Source organism: Triturus cristatus, chromosome 4_2 (assembly GCF_964204655.1).
Source record: "Triturus cristatus chromosome 4_2, aTriCri1.1, whole genome shotgun sequence".
In the NCBI taxonomy this organism is placed as follows: Eukaryota; Metazoa; Chordata; class Amphibia; order Caudata; family Salamandridae; genus Triturus; species Triturus cristatus.
The window spans coordinates 426,118,309-426,131,420 of record NC_140586.1 but is presented as its reverse complement, the minus strand read 5'-3'; positions in this window follow the sequence as shown (position 1 = coordinate 426,131,420).

Here is a 13,112-nt window from a genome sequence, read left to right as displayed (position 1 = left end):
AGACAATACAGGACATGAAAGAGCAAATTGGAGGCCTTATTGGTTGCAATATAATTATGTGTTTACTGCATTTTATCTCAACATCTATAATAAGGATACATTAATGTCAGTGTTGTTGTTAGACCTGTCAGCCTTAGGGTGGTCTGCTCCGAAACGTTTTGCCTCACCTCCTGCATTTTTTGCTGGACTTATTTTTGTTGGTCTTAGGACTCTGTGCACTTTACCACTGCTAACAAGTGCTGAAGTGCTTGTGCTTACTCTTCTTGAACATGGTTACATTGGCTTATATCAAATTGGCATACTTAAATTACTTATACCATATACCCGGGGCCTGCAAATTAAATGCTACTGGTGGGCCTGCAGCACGTATTGTTCCACCCACTAAGGTAGCATTTAAAAGCATATCCCAGGCCTGCCATGGCAGCCTGAATGCAGTTTTAAACTGCCATGTCAACCTGGAAAGCCTTAAAATCTTCTTTTATTACATCTGAGTCACCCTTAAGGTATTCACTAGGCAGACCATAGGGCAGAGTGCTGTGTAATTTAAAGGATGGACATGTCCTGGTAATGAAAAACTCATAAATTCATCTTTCACTACTGTGAGGCCTACCCCTCCTATATGATAACATTGGGGATACTTTATTACATTTAATAAGCTGTCATTTCCTATTGTGAGCAGGAAGCTATATCATGTTTGGTGTCTTTTGAATTGTGGTGAAGAGCCCTATTTAATGGTGAAGTCAGGTATTTGATCACAATAATAAAGCTGCATTTTTCTGCCCTTTACCCATGTGTGCCTATGGCCTGGGTCAGATGACTAGGTGTAACTGATAGTTATACTTTGTGAGTTCCTCTGAGACAATCCCCCAATAAAGGGATTAGGTGTACCTCAATGGGCCATCTGTTGGCAGGATGGGAGGGCCGAGCTGAGTGCAGCCCCACTTGCACCTGAATAGCCTGTGCGATGCCTTCACAAAAAGGGCCAAATAACCCTGCCTTGTCATTTCAGCCAGCTTGGAGCCGGGTGGGAGAATCAGGAAATCCCATGCACTTTAAAGCTACTGCCAATAAGCTTCTCCCACCTTCCAGAACCAGGCCACAAGGGTATAAAAGTAGGACCTCAGACACCAACTCTTTAGTAAAAGTCTGGACCTGTGAACACCCTGCCAGAAACATGGACTGCTGTGCTTCTAAGATACTATATTGCTGCTCTAGAAGACTGCTGATCTGACTCAGGTGCTGCCTTGTTGATCCTGCTGCTCTGCTACCTTCTGCCTGGGTACAAGGAATGGATCTTCAACTGTCCCAGGACCCCCAGAGTGACTCACAAGGGCTAGTGTGCTGGCTTCCTGTTTAGAGCCAAAAAGACAGAAAAGGCTTCCTCCATCTTGAACCTGGGCCAGGATCCAGAGTGAGTCTTGACCCTCCAAGTGGTACCTCTCTAGTCCTGGACCCATGGACGTAGTGTTAACGGTACACAGATAGCCAAAACCCAGAAGTAGGGACTTTTTGGCTAACCAGGAGGAGACTGATACCAACCTGCTCGCCTATCTGCCAATGTTGTTCGAATTTACTTTGTGGCTGCTTTTACTGTGTTCTCCACAGCAGAAAATCTGTTTCAGCTGCCCTTCACCAAAGGGGTATTCAACATCATGGATCTGTGCATAGCACTCCTCTCTGAGCCATTTTAAGGCCCCAAGGGCCCATCCCTTAGGGCCGATTTGCCTTATATGGGGAAGGGGACAGGTGCCCCCTTCCCAAGCCATCACATGGCTGTGGTAACCCCACCTCTTAGGGTCTGCACAATTTAGAGTTGCTGTGGATGCTTCCGTCCCTCCTTGGACAGTCACAGCAAATGCAGGTCTTGGAACTGTGGGGGAGCCACAGGGCCCCTTTGGCCAATGCTGGTTCCCCTACCTCCACCCATCCCAGATGCAGGGTGAGCTGGCTTCATTTGCATGCTTGAGTCCGGTGAGAGTTGAAATTCTCCCTGCTTATGCTTCTTGTGAGCAAAGAACAGCAGTGTCCCAGGGGATGGGGTCCCCGGGACACTGCTGTCATCCATGTGTGTATTTATAAAAATTACTTTTGAATATGTGGATTTATAAATTATTCTGATTACTTTTTGACAAAGCCAATAGGTCTGCTTTATATAGGTCGATTTGCTGAATCAATGCTATAGCCAATAGGCCAGAATTTTTTATTTTGGTGTTCTGACTCTTTGACAAAACCAGTAGTACTGCCTTACTTAAGATGACATATTTTGATAATGTTGCTTTCCATTGAAAAACCTCAGAAATTCACTGGAAAAAAAACAAAGGTTAAAGTGATATTATATGTAGTTATGGTAATAATATCTAAAGGGAAAGGAGATGTTGATTCTAGTGGAACCACAAGTCACAGGTACCACAGAGAGTCTAGGAGGTGGCCCAATCAACCAGCTGCACCTGGGGTCCCTATACGCTATATAGAGCTTCAATGCTGCCCACTGCATAAGAAAGGAGATAGCAATTCCATTGGGCACACAAGTCCCAGCCACCACAGAGGGTCCAAGAGGTGGCCCTTTCAATCAGCTGCATCTGGGAGCCCCACACGCTATATAGCACTTCAACACTGCCCACTGCGTGGGAAAGGAGACAGTGATTCCAGCGGGACCACAAGTCCCAGGCACCACAAAGGGTCCCAGAGGCGGCCTTTTCAACCAGCTGCACCTAGGGGTTTCCACGCTATATAGTGCTTCAATGCTGCCCACTGCGTGGGAAAGGAGATGGCAATAATGGGGGGACCACAAGTCCCAGGCACCACAGAGGGTCCAGTGGGTTGCTCATTTAAGCAGCTACACCTGGGGGCCCAGTGCGCTATATAGTGCTTCAACGCTGTCGGCTGCCCGGGACACCCCCGGGTCAAGGGTGCGCCTGTCCTGCACCCATCAGTGACAGGAAGAGGCAGGGCAGGGCCATCACCTTGGCTCTTTAACTGTTCAGTTTTTTACGCTGGGAATATGTCCAGATCCATAATCAGGTACTTTTTAAGCAACTGTTTTGACTGTGTGTGGTCTCTCCTGGTTTTGTTCCAACTGTAATTTCCTTATATGTGCTACTAAAATTCTTTAGAAGAGGAGATGCTGAAAGACTTGCAACTAGTTCTGCACAGGTCTGACCTGCACTGTTTCCTAGGCCAGCCCTATTTTTGTTAATTTGGTTATCTTCTTCGCTTTTATTTTTAATGCCAAGCTCTAAAGTGTGAAGAGTCTAGGTGGGACTACGGGGACGGCATTATGTGATTAGTTCATTCAGCTTCTGCCAGAGTGCGGAGGAAAATTTGAAACACTCTCTGCTTCAGTTATAATCATGTGTCTGGGAAGGCAAGGACTTTATTCTTCCGTAAGTGGTGACTGCATATAGGCCATCTTCTGGAGTGGTAGATTAAGGCTGGCAAGACAATTGCACCCTCTAGTTGTCACGGGGGCCTGGTTGGTTTGATTACAACCTTATGACATTGTTCATCCAGGTGCTCAAACTGTTTTTTTTACTTTCTATACATTGATAAATCAAAGAAATGGAAAACAGAAAGGCTGTGAATGGGGCATAAAGGGCTTCAAAAGCCAATAAATCTTTAATTTAAGCAGGAGATAACTCTGTCATAGATAGAATTGATAATCTTATTTCAGAATGTGCACATATTATCAATTTTAATCCCTATCCGGGAAGTATTAGCACTAATCTCACTTCAGTTGAGCTTGCAAAGCATAGTCCTAGAATGTTTCAGAAATGCCAGTCTTGCGTCTGCACTCCCTCTTTCAGGAAAATGCTCAAATTCCCCCTCACCACCAGCGCTGAGAAATCCCCACCCATTCATGTCATGGATGAAATTGAGTGCTGTAACTGTTATTCTGCTCTTTCTTCAGAAGATTGTCTGACTATGTTGAAATGTCTAGTCTTTCTAAATCAGGGATTTTCCTAATGCTGCAGAATGTGATGGCGGTAATTGGGGAGCTGAGGGATCTGGCAGATCAAGGCAATCCTTAATGTAAAGGATAATTTTAAGGGGAGTAAGAGCAGAGGGCAGGCATTGAGTGGCCCTAAGGGAGGGATTATATGTGGGAGCACTAATTATCTGTACTCCACAGCCCCCCAGAAGCAGCCACTACTGGTAAACTCTACTCAAACTCCCCATGCTTCACCTGTTCCCTGTCACTGCTCAGGCATCAATGCAGGGCAGGTGTGTTTTCAAGGTAGCTTCACTAGGGCGGGTTTGCTGGAGAAGGCTACAAACGCAGGTCCAGGATGCGGGAGGGGATCACTGGGTTCATGCAATCTCCTTACAGAGAGACCCCATAGGTCATATACAAGAGGGATAATCCATAATGGCTTCTATATCCACAGAAAGGCAGGGGAAATCCCAGCCATGGTTTACCTCATGCATGTCCCTAGGCTGACCCTGGGAACCAGTGAAGATAAGGACTCGCTAATAAATGAAGTCATCCACTGGTTTCGAGAGGTCAGGCACTGCTACTGAACCATCAGGAGTCACATTGCAAGTGCAAAAGGGATAAGTTGTCTGATAAATCACATGATAGGGTGTGAGTCTCTTTCTTACATTAGGATTTGGTAGAGGGCCTAAGGGCCATTGACTCCCAAACTATTTCCTTTGCAAATACTGGCATACTGATAAAATATCAGTCCCTGACTACATCACCTGGGCAGAGCAAATATGGGGCTACTGTAAAGGTGGAGGAAGATGGGAGCAGAACTAGTAGAGTTTTCCCTTGACTGAGTCCTGAGGATCCTCCATGCCGTGACAAGAACAAAAGGCATCTTGGGGAGGTCCTGCAAACTCATGTAACTTCATCTAAAGTGTTGCATAGTTCCTCCCGCAAGGCTGGGGGAAATTAGTTAGGGTTTAACTATGAACGTTTGCCGGTAGAGAAGCCCCAACAACTGAACAGTTCCCATGATGCATCCTGGAATGTAGCTGGGGTATCCAAGTTGTTATCTAAGGTGAAATGGGTCCAGTTCATTGATACATTCTTCATGTGTCTGTTTCAGGAGACATGGTACCTAACCCCTTTTTACAGGAGTGGGTTTGCATCTTTTCCTGTGAATGCAAACTAGTCTGGTAGGGGTAGGCCTCTGGGAGGGCTTGGAATTTGGGTCAAAACTGCACTCAAGTGTAAAATTAAAATTGTTCCCATTGACTCTCCTGATATATTAGCAGCTTGGCTGGTGCTCCCTTCTGGACTATCACAAAAAATCTTCAATGGCTTCAATAGAGAGGGAATTTGCAATGCTAATTCTAGGGTACCTCATGTGCTAGAGCATGCTCTTTCTGAATGTTCAGGGAATGGTATACTGTTGGTGGCAGGAGACTTTCGAACCACTAGCTGCCACCACCCTTGAATTAACTGAGGATTGGGACAGACAGTGGGGAATCCCACAAATTGATCTACTGACTGTGAGATGGACATCCAAAGCTGCCCAGGTACTGGCACTAACATTACATTTTGATCTTAGAGATACAAACAGTAGAACCCCCTCTGATCATCAGAGCAAGATGCCCTACAAGTAACAGGCCTGGTTGTAGTAGTGTATTGACTATTTTTGGCTGATTTAAAGCTCTGTCCTACTATACTGGACATGGAAGTGGTGGATAAAGTAGAAAGGGACCATAACACCCTTAGGTTGACACTTTTGGAAACCCAGTCCCAATACCTGTATCCTGGGGAAATAAGGACCTATTTATCTGCTGTGGGTGCTTACAGCATTAAAACTTGGTAGGCATTTAAGCATGAGTGCATATTTAATGATTAAATATATAAGGAAATATAATAAGTTCAGCTTCATTTTTCCATAAAACCCAAAATAATATGGCTAAATACAGATAAAATTACCAAAAAATAAATATGGATAAATACAGAAGGAAATGTAAAAAAAAAAAATAGCAGAAAACCGGGAGCCCTAATAATTATTCAATTAGTTTTAATGGTAAATTATGACATGTAGTTGCTTAATTAATGTTGTGACCCTTTGACAAAGCCTAGATGGAATTATCCCAAATTTGCCAGAAAGCTAGATCTTTACCCAGAAAGTGTTCTTTTTGTGATCAGGTACAAATCCATTCAGCAGTTTTTGAGAAATTAAAGTTAAAACAATATAGATATGTTGACAGTTGGGCTTGAACTAAAAAATTCAAGCGTTCTGATTGGAAGAGGGAGCTTTTTGGAGCAACTGCTCTGATTGGCTGGCCGTACATGAATAGAAAGAGGCAGGGTTGGGGTATCCTCATCCCTTTCCCATTGCAGTGAGGTGCCAGAGGGACCCCTGGATCCAAAATGAAAATGATGCACTCTATTCTGTGGTAGTACAGCAGAAACCAGACAAAATTGGAGGGGTGGTTGTATTTTCTTGGGAAAGTGTTTAAAAAATACATTAGTAAAGGGGGCATCTACGTAGCCCCATTCCTGAGCCAAGTATTGGCCCTTGGTACTCCATTCCCTGGGACACGCAGGGAGGCAGGCCTATTTTCTCCCTGCCAAACACTGGTTTGCTTCTGCTGTGGCCAAAACACCAAGGTAGGCTGCCCCTAGTAGGAAGGAGCACATGCAAGTGTAGCCGGCTCCTGCACCAGCCCCCAAGGTTGTGGTCTGGTTGGGATAGGGGCACCAACAAAAAATAAAAAAAATATAAAAACCTATTGCCAAGTCCCACAACAGTACATGCAGATGGATGCTGGCTGGGGAGCTAGCAGTTCTAAGGGTGCCTTGTCCTTCCTCCCAAGGACCCAATTAGGCCTCAGTTGTGGATGCCCTTGAGGGAGCGGAGCATTCAGAAAATAAACTGAAAAAAATAAAGACAGTGGCGCAAGGCTGCAGGGAAAGAGAGCATAGCAGCTCATTAATTAAGCACTTCTCTAGAGAGGAACACCCCACAATGCCCTGTAAAGTTCTTGTTTATGTATTTTTTTCGACCTCGCTGTGCCCCAATGAGGGGTAGGGGCTCCACCATTTATTTAATTGTTTTTGGAGGTCTGCAAGGAGAGCAATAGCCCCCTCAGGAACATGGTTCTATGGCTGTACTATGTGCCCTGAAGGGTGTTAATGAATGACTCAAAAACATGCTTATGGTTTGCTGATTAAGAGGTCTTTATTTAAATATTTTTATAATAGTTACTGTTAATGAACATTGCAATAGGTCTGTTAATAATGAATGCATTAGATTATGTATAATGATTAAGGCTCCCTGTTTTTGGTTTTTACTGATTTTTACAGATAAACACAGACAGAAACCATTTATTTTTTTGTCTGTATTTATTTTTTAATGTGGATAAAGACGGAAATTGGGTTGCTTTTTGAGTAATTCTAAATACTCTCTGCCATGACTGTCAGGGCCAATAGCTGTGTGGATTGATAGGTAAGGGGCTAAAACAAGAAAGGCATTTTAGTAAAGAGGCTTTAACAGCAGATTATATACACTAGGTTGATACTGAAATTTTCATATTTTCTTTTAAGCGCATTGATTTATCTTCTGTGGGTGCTTACAGCATTAAAATCTGGTAGGCATTTAAGCATGAGTGCATATTTAACGGTTAAATATATGGAAATATAATAATTTCAGTTTCATTTCGCAATAATACCAAAAATAAATATGGCTAAATACAGATAAAATTTGCAAAAAATAAATATGGATAAATACAGACGGAAATGTCAAAAAAATAAATACCAGAAAACTGGGAGCCCTAATAATGATTCAATTGGTTTCATGGTAAATGATTACATGTAGCTGCTTAATTAATGTTGTGACTCTTTGACAAAGCCTAGAGATCTGCTTTATAAATTTTAATGTGGGGATTACTTGACAAAGTCAATGTGCCTCCTTTTAATATATTGATGCCCTGATCACTTGACAAAGACAGTAGGCCTGGCTTTTTTTAAGTGACACCTTTTATATTGTGATGTTGAGTCTGGTATAGTTGGGGAGTTTTTTATTCTGGGGGTCATTATCCACTTGGCATCAAATGTGATTTGAGGGGGTCACTAAAGGCATTTCCATGTATTCAAAGGTAGTGTTTGGTAGTGGGTGTAATAAATGTACTTTTCCTTTTTACAAGAAACAGAAAAGAGTTAATAATATGCATTGAGAGTCATTGTTATGTGCCAGCGAATTAGAATAGCTAGCCCACACCACCTACCCTGAAGTGCCTTGGACATCTCTGTTTCACTGTCCTCGGAGTCTAAGTGATAAAGTGGGTGTTTGTTGCTCACTAAGGAGACAACTGTGGACTTAATTTTTGTAATAAGATCTTACTTTGCATTTAAAAAACCTTGAAATTCACAAAAAAACAAAGATCAAAGTGGCATTATAGTAAGGTATGGAAAAAAGACATTGGGCCTAATTCACAAATGGCCTCCGTAGTCACTGCAGAGGCCTCTCAGTAACTGTGGGGGTCTCACACTTGTGGTTGGAAGTTTTCTGCTATGAGAATCTGCTGTACAGACGTCCCACCACAAGTGCATTAACTTACATTAACTAATATACATAGACATTCACTGAAAAAACTAAGGTTAAAGAGACATTGTAGTTGGGTGACAATGTCAGTCATGGTGCTGCATTTTAAACCAGAACTAACACTGACATATGCCAGTTATAGTTCAGTGAGCTATCTATAACATGCACCCCCTCCCATATTGCACTGCCTATGACCTCACATCTTACATCAATGATAATGTCAGTGACATCATTGGTGAGATCACTGATGACGTCTCAAATGAAATACTTGATGACATAACTAAGGTTGTGCGGAGGACAAGGGAGCAGGGACGTCAAACTGAAAAGGAAGGGCAGGCAGACTGCAGTAGCAGCACAATGTACTGTGGAGAAAGGGAGGGAGAGGGTAAGGGCAAAGACATAGAGGACAGGATGGAGAGGGACAGGGGAAGCTAGATGAATAGGCAGCGCAGACAGCAGGGGCAATGGCAGTACAAAGGACCACAGAAGGCAAGAGGGATGGGGCAAGCAGGCCTGCACAGAGACAACAAAGGGCACGGGGAGAGAGATGGGGCAGCAAACGTACCAGGCACATAAATCAACAGGAGCAGTGGCAGCACAGCATACCATTGAGGGTAGGAGGTAGATGGCAGGAGCACGCACAGAGGCAACAGAAGGTTGCAAGGGCAGAGAGCTGACAAGGAAGGGCAGGGTGCAGTGGGAGCACAACAGAACACAGAGAGCAGGAAAGAGGGTACAGGGGCTCACACAGGGACAACAGGGGATAGGGTGAGGGTCACGGGCTGCAGGATGATCATACAGGGCAGGCTGCAGGAGCAATGGCAGTCCAACAGGACCATGGTGGATAGGAGGGAGGAGCAGGGGCATGCACAAAGAGAACTGAAGGCAGATAAGGGGTGAGAAGCTGCAAGCAGATCATGGAGGGCAAGCCGGCATTGGCAGTAGCAGTATAATGGACCTCTGAGAGAGAGGGAGGGGAATGCACGTAGAGAACGGAGTCCACGGGAATGGGGCAGGGGCAGCATACTCACCACAAAGGGCAGTCTAGTGCCAGCAGGGTCAGCAATCTTGGAGGGCAGGCAGAAGTGAGATGGGTCATGCAGATGGAGTTGGAAGGGCAGGCAGGAAGGGTAGAGCAGGGTCAGCAGGCTGACCACAGACAGCAAGACAGAAGTTGGGAGGGGGCAAATGGAGAATGGTGGGCAGGTGAAGGGATATAAGGCAGAAAGGTAAATAGGGAGAGCAGGCCGGCGTAGGCAGGGAAAGCACAATGGATCACAGAGGGCAGGAGGCATGGATTAAGGGCCCACACATTGAGAAAGGAGGTTCGGGAGAGCGGTGAAGGGTAGGGGCAGCAAGCTGACTATGGGGGGCAGGCCAGCATGGGCAGGGGCACAAAGATAGGCAATGTGCCATGAAAGGCAGGAGGGAGGGGTAGAGGCACAAAAATAGGCAATGTAGGGCAGGAGGCAGCAAAAACAAGCTGACTACTGATGTCAAGTCAACATGGACAGGGGCAGCAAACTCACCATGTAGGGCAGGTGTGAGGGGTGCAGGAGTTGGGGCAGCAATCTGACTGTTCAGGCCAGACCAGCTTGGGCCAGAGAAGCAAGCTGATCCTAGAGGGCAAGACATTGGACAAAGGAGCATGCAAACAGAGAACGGAGTGCAGGCATGAGAGGGGCAAGAACAGAAAGTTGACTGCAGAGAGCATGCTGCTGTGGGCTGGTCACTCATGAGGGAACGGTATGGGATAACCCTCTGCTACGCATGGCCAAAGATCAAAGTTAGAGTACAGTTGAGGTGTTGGATGTACATGATAGAAAAAACAGAAATTCACTGGAAAAATAAACCTTTTAGTTCGGTATGTGATTGGTTAAATCATCCAATGAATATGACAGTTCACTATGGTGCCGATTCCGATCCTGGAAAAACCGGGTACGAACCGTCGGTCGGAGCGTTTTCTCCGTCCGACTCGTACCCAGTAAAAAAACCCTACGAACTTGCAAGTACGATTCGTACGGAAACACCATTTCCGTACGAATCGGAAAAAACACCGACCGACTGTAAATATACATACCAATGTGATCCGGGACAGCGCCAACGTCACGTCGGGACGCATTCAGGCTGCGTTTCATGAACCAGGAAGTTTGATTCGTACCAACAGCAGTCCGGACGGCAATATTTTTACGGCACCCAAAAAGTGCCGGAAAAGCGAAGTACGTTGCGATGCAAGCGGAATTGGGGGCCCGGTACGCGCCGTACCCCCCCAGCCCCCGTAAGTACGCACCGTACCCCCCCAGACCCCGTAGGTACGCGTCGTATCCCCCCAGCCCCGTAAGTACGCGCCGTACCCCCCCAGCCCCCGTAGGTACGCGCCATACCCCCCCAGCCCCCGTAAGAACGCGCTGTACCCCCCTAGCCCCCGCAAGTATGCGCCATACCCCCCCCAGCCCCCGTAGGTACGCGCCATACCCCCACCCGTGTATGTACGGAGCGTACCCCCACCCGTGTATGTACGGAGCGTACCCCCACCCGTGTATGTACGGAGCATACCCCCACCCGTGTATGTACGGAGCGTACCCCCACCCGTGTATGTACGCGCTGGGGGTCCGCACCATACATACACGGGTGGGGGTATGCTCCGTACATACACAGGCGGGGTGGGGGTACGGCGCGTACTTACGGGGGTGGGGGGGTACGGCGCGTACTTACGGGGGCTGGGGGGGTACGGCGCGTACTTACGGGGGCTGGGGGGGTTCGGCGCATATGCGGGCACATATCTCCATGGTTGCTATAGCAGTTCGGTCCGTACGGTGTTTTTTCCATATGGTTGTACAATCGGACGCATGGGACGGATCGTACTTGCGCGCTCGGACTTCAGTTTTCCGATTCGTACGGTAAATCGTCCGGGGATGTGTCGGACACATTTTCCGACCCGAGGACGTGTGGGGAAATTTTCCCAATGCGATTCGTATGGACTTTTTCCCATACGAATCGTACTTGCCAGTTTGTACGGTACTTGTACGATTCGTACGGAAATAAATCCGGATACGATTCGTACGGGGAAAATTTTTCCAGGATCGGAATCGGCACCTATATGTTTTTCATACTGAAAGGTATTCAGTCAGATACATCTAGACTCCTATTTCTTTAACCTCTCTAGGGCTAAAGAGTGTAAACTTTTGAAATATGCAGAACATGAGTCATATCTGGTAATTCGCCCACATTTAGTAGATTATGGTCATTTTTTACCAGTATTCAGGTGCAAAAGAAATGTAATGTCTATGTAGACATAAATGTGATCAGCAATTTATGTAAGAGTAAAGATACATATGTAAATCACTCACAAGTGTAAGTTACCTTTGGGAATTGCCACAGTAATGTCTCTGTAGACATTAATACAATCAGCAATGTATTAAATCTTGAATACCATTCAAATTAATGTTTGATTATTTCCCTTATTAATACGTACCAGTTAAATACCTCAACTGATATAGAATTTTAAGTCAACAGCTTCACCTTAGGCACTGGGAAGGCATACACAAGCAGGTCCTCTGTACTACTCTCTACAGTTTGTAAAAATACCTTATAAGTATAAGTGAGCAGAATGGTGTACATCATTAGGACAAAGCTGACAATCATACTGTCTTTTGAACAGTTTGTGAGTCATCTATATAATATGCATTCTTCAACAATGTATAATGTATCAGAATTTTCACAGACATTCTGGAAATATCTGCACCACATAAATCCACAGTTTTTTTTGGGGGGGGGGAGTTTTATAGAGCGCTAACTAGGCCCAGGGGAGTCAGAGCGCTTTACATGAGCACCAGTTACGTTACATACGGATGCATTCATTGTTGTTAGGGACGGGGAGATTAGTGATTTGCCCAGAATCACAGAATGTTGACCTTTCCCTGCCGAGACTTGAAGCCAGTTCCCCAGCTCCGAGGTCGAAAGCCCTAGCCGTTAGGCCACGTTCTCTTTTAAATAGAAATTGTTTACAGCACCACATGTCAACTCTTTAACATCAGCATGTGCACAGAAATCCACAGGTAAATAATGTATTGTAAGGATAAGCTTCAGTTTTTGTCACATATCTTAACAACAGAACTTGGATTTATGTTCAACCTATTTGTAATGTACGTCTTCAACTCAACAACCTTATTCCGCTCAGTCTCTACTTTTCTTACATGAAGTACTGTTTGCACTTAAATGTTTACAGGTAGTTAATTGTGCACCTTATCACCTTTACCATAGTGAATCAGAATTGTCTCCAGTACTACACTATTTCTATTATGGACATGCACACATGTACTTATAGTCAACGTATGCCGTGTATTATTGTGCGCTCTTCACTACCTAATTCATTTTCTAATATACTTAGGCTTTCCTGTTTTCAGTTTCTATTTCTGGTAAATTCTGGTGGGGGGGGGTTTTGACTCACCTTTTCCTTTCTTTGAATGGAATTTAGTTTGTGGTTGTGAAGGTGTTTCTTCAGTGTTTATATGTTTACACTGGTGAGGGCTATTTTCCCTTCGATGGGGTTTTATCAGTTATTATAGGTTTAAACATAAAACATAAAACAGGATGTCCTAAATATAA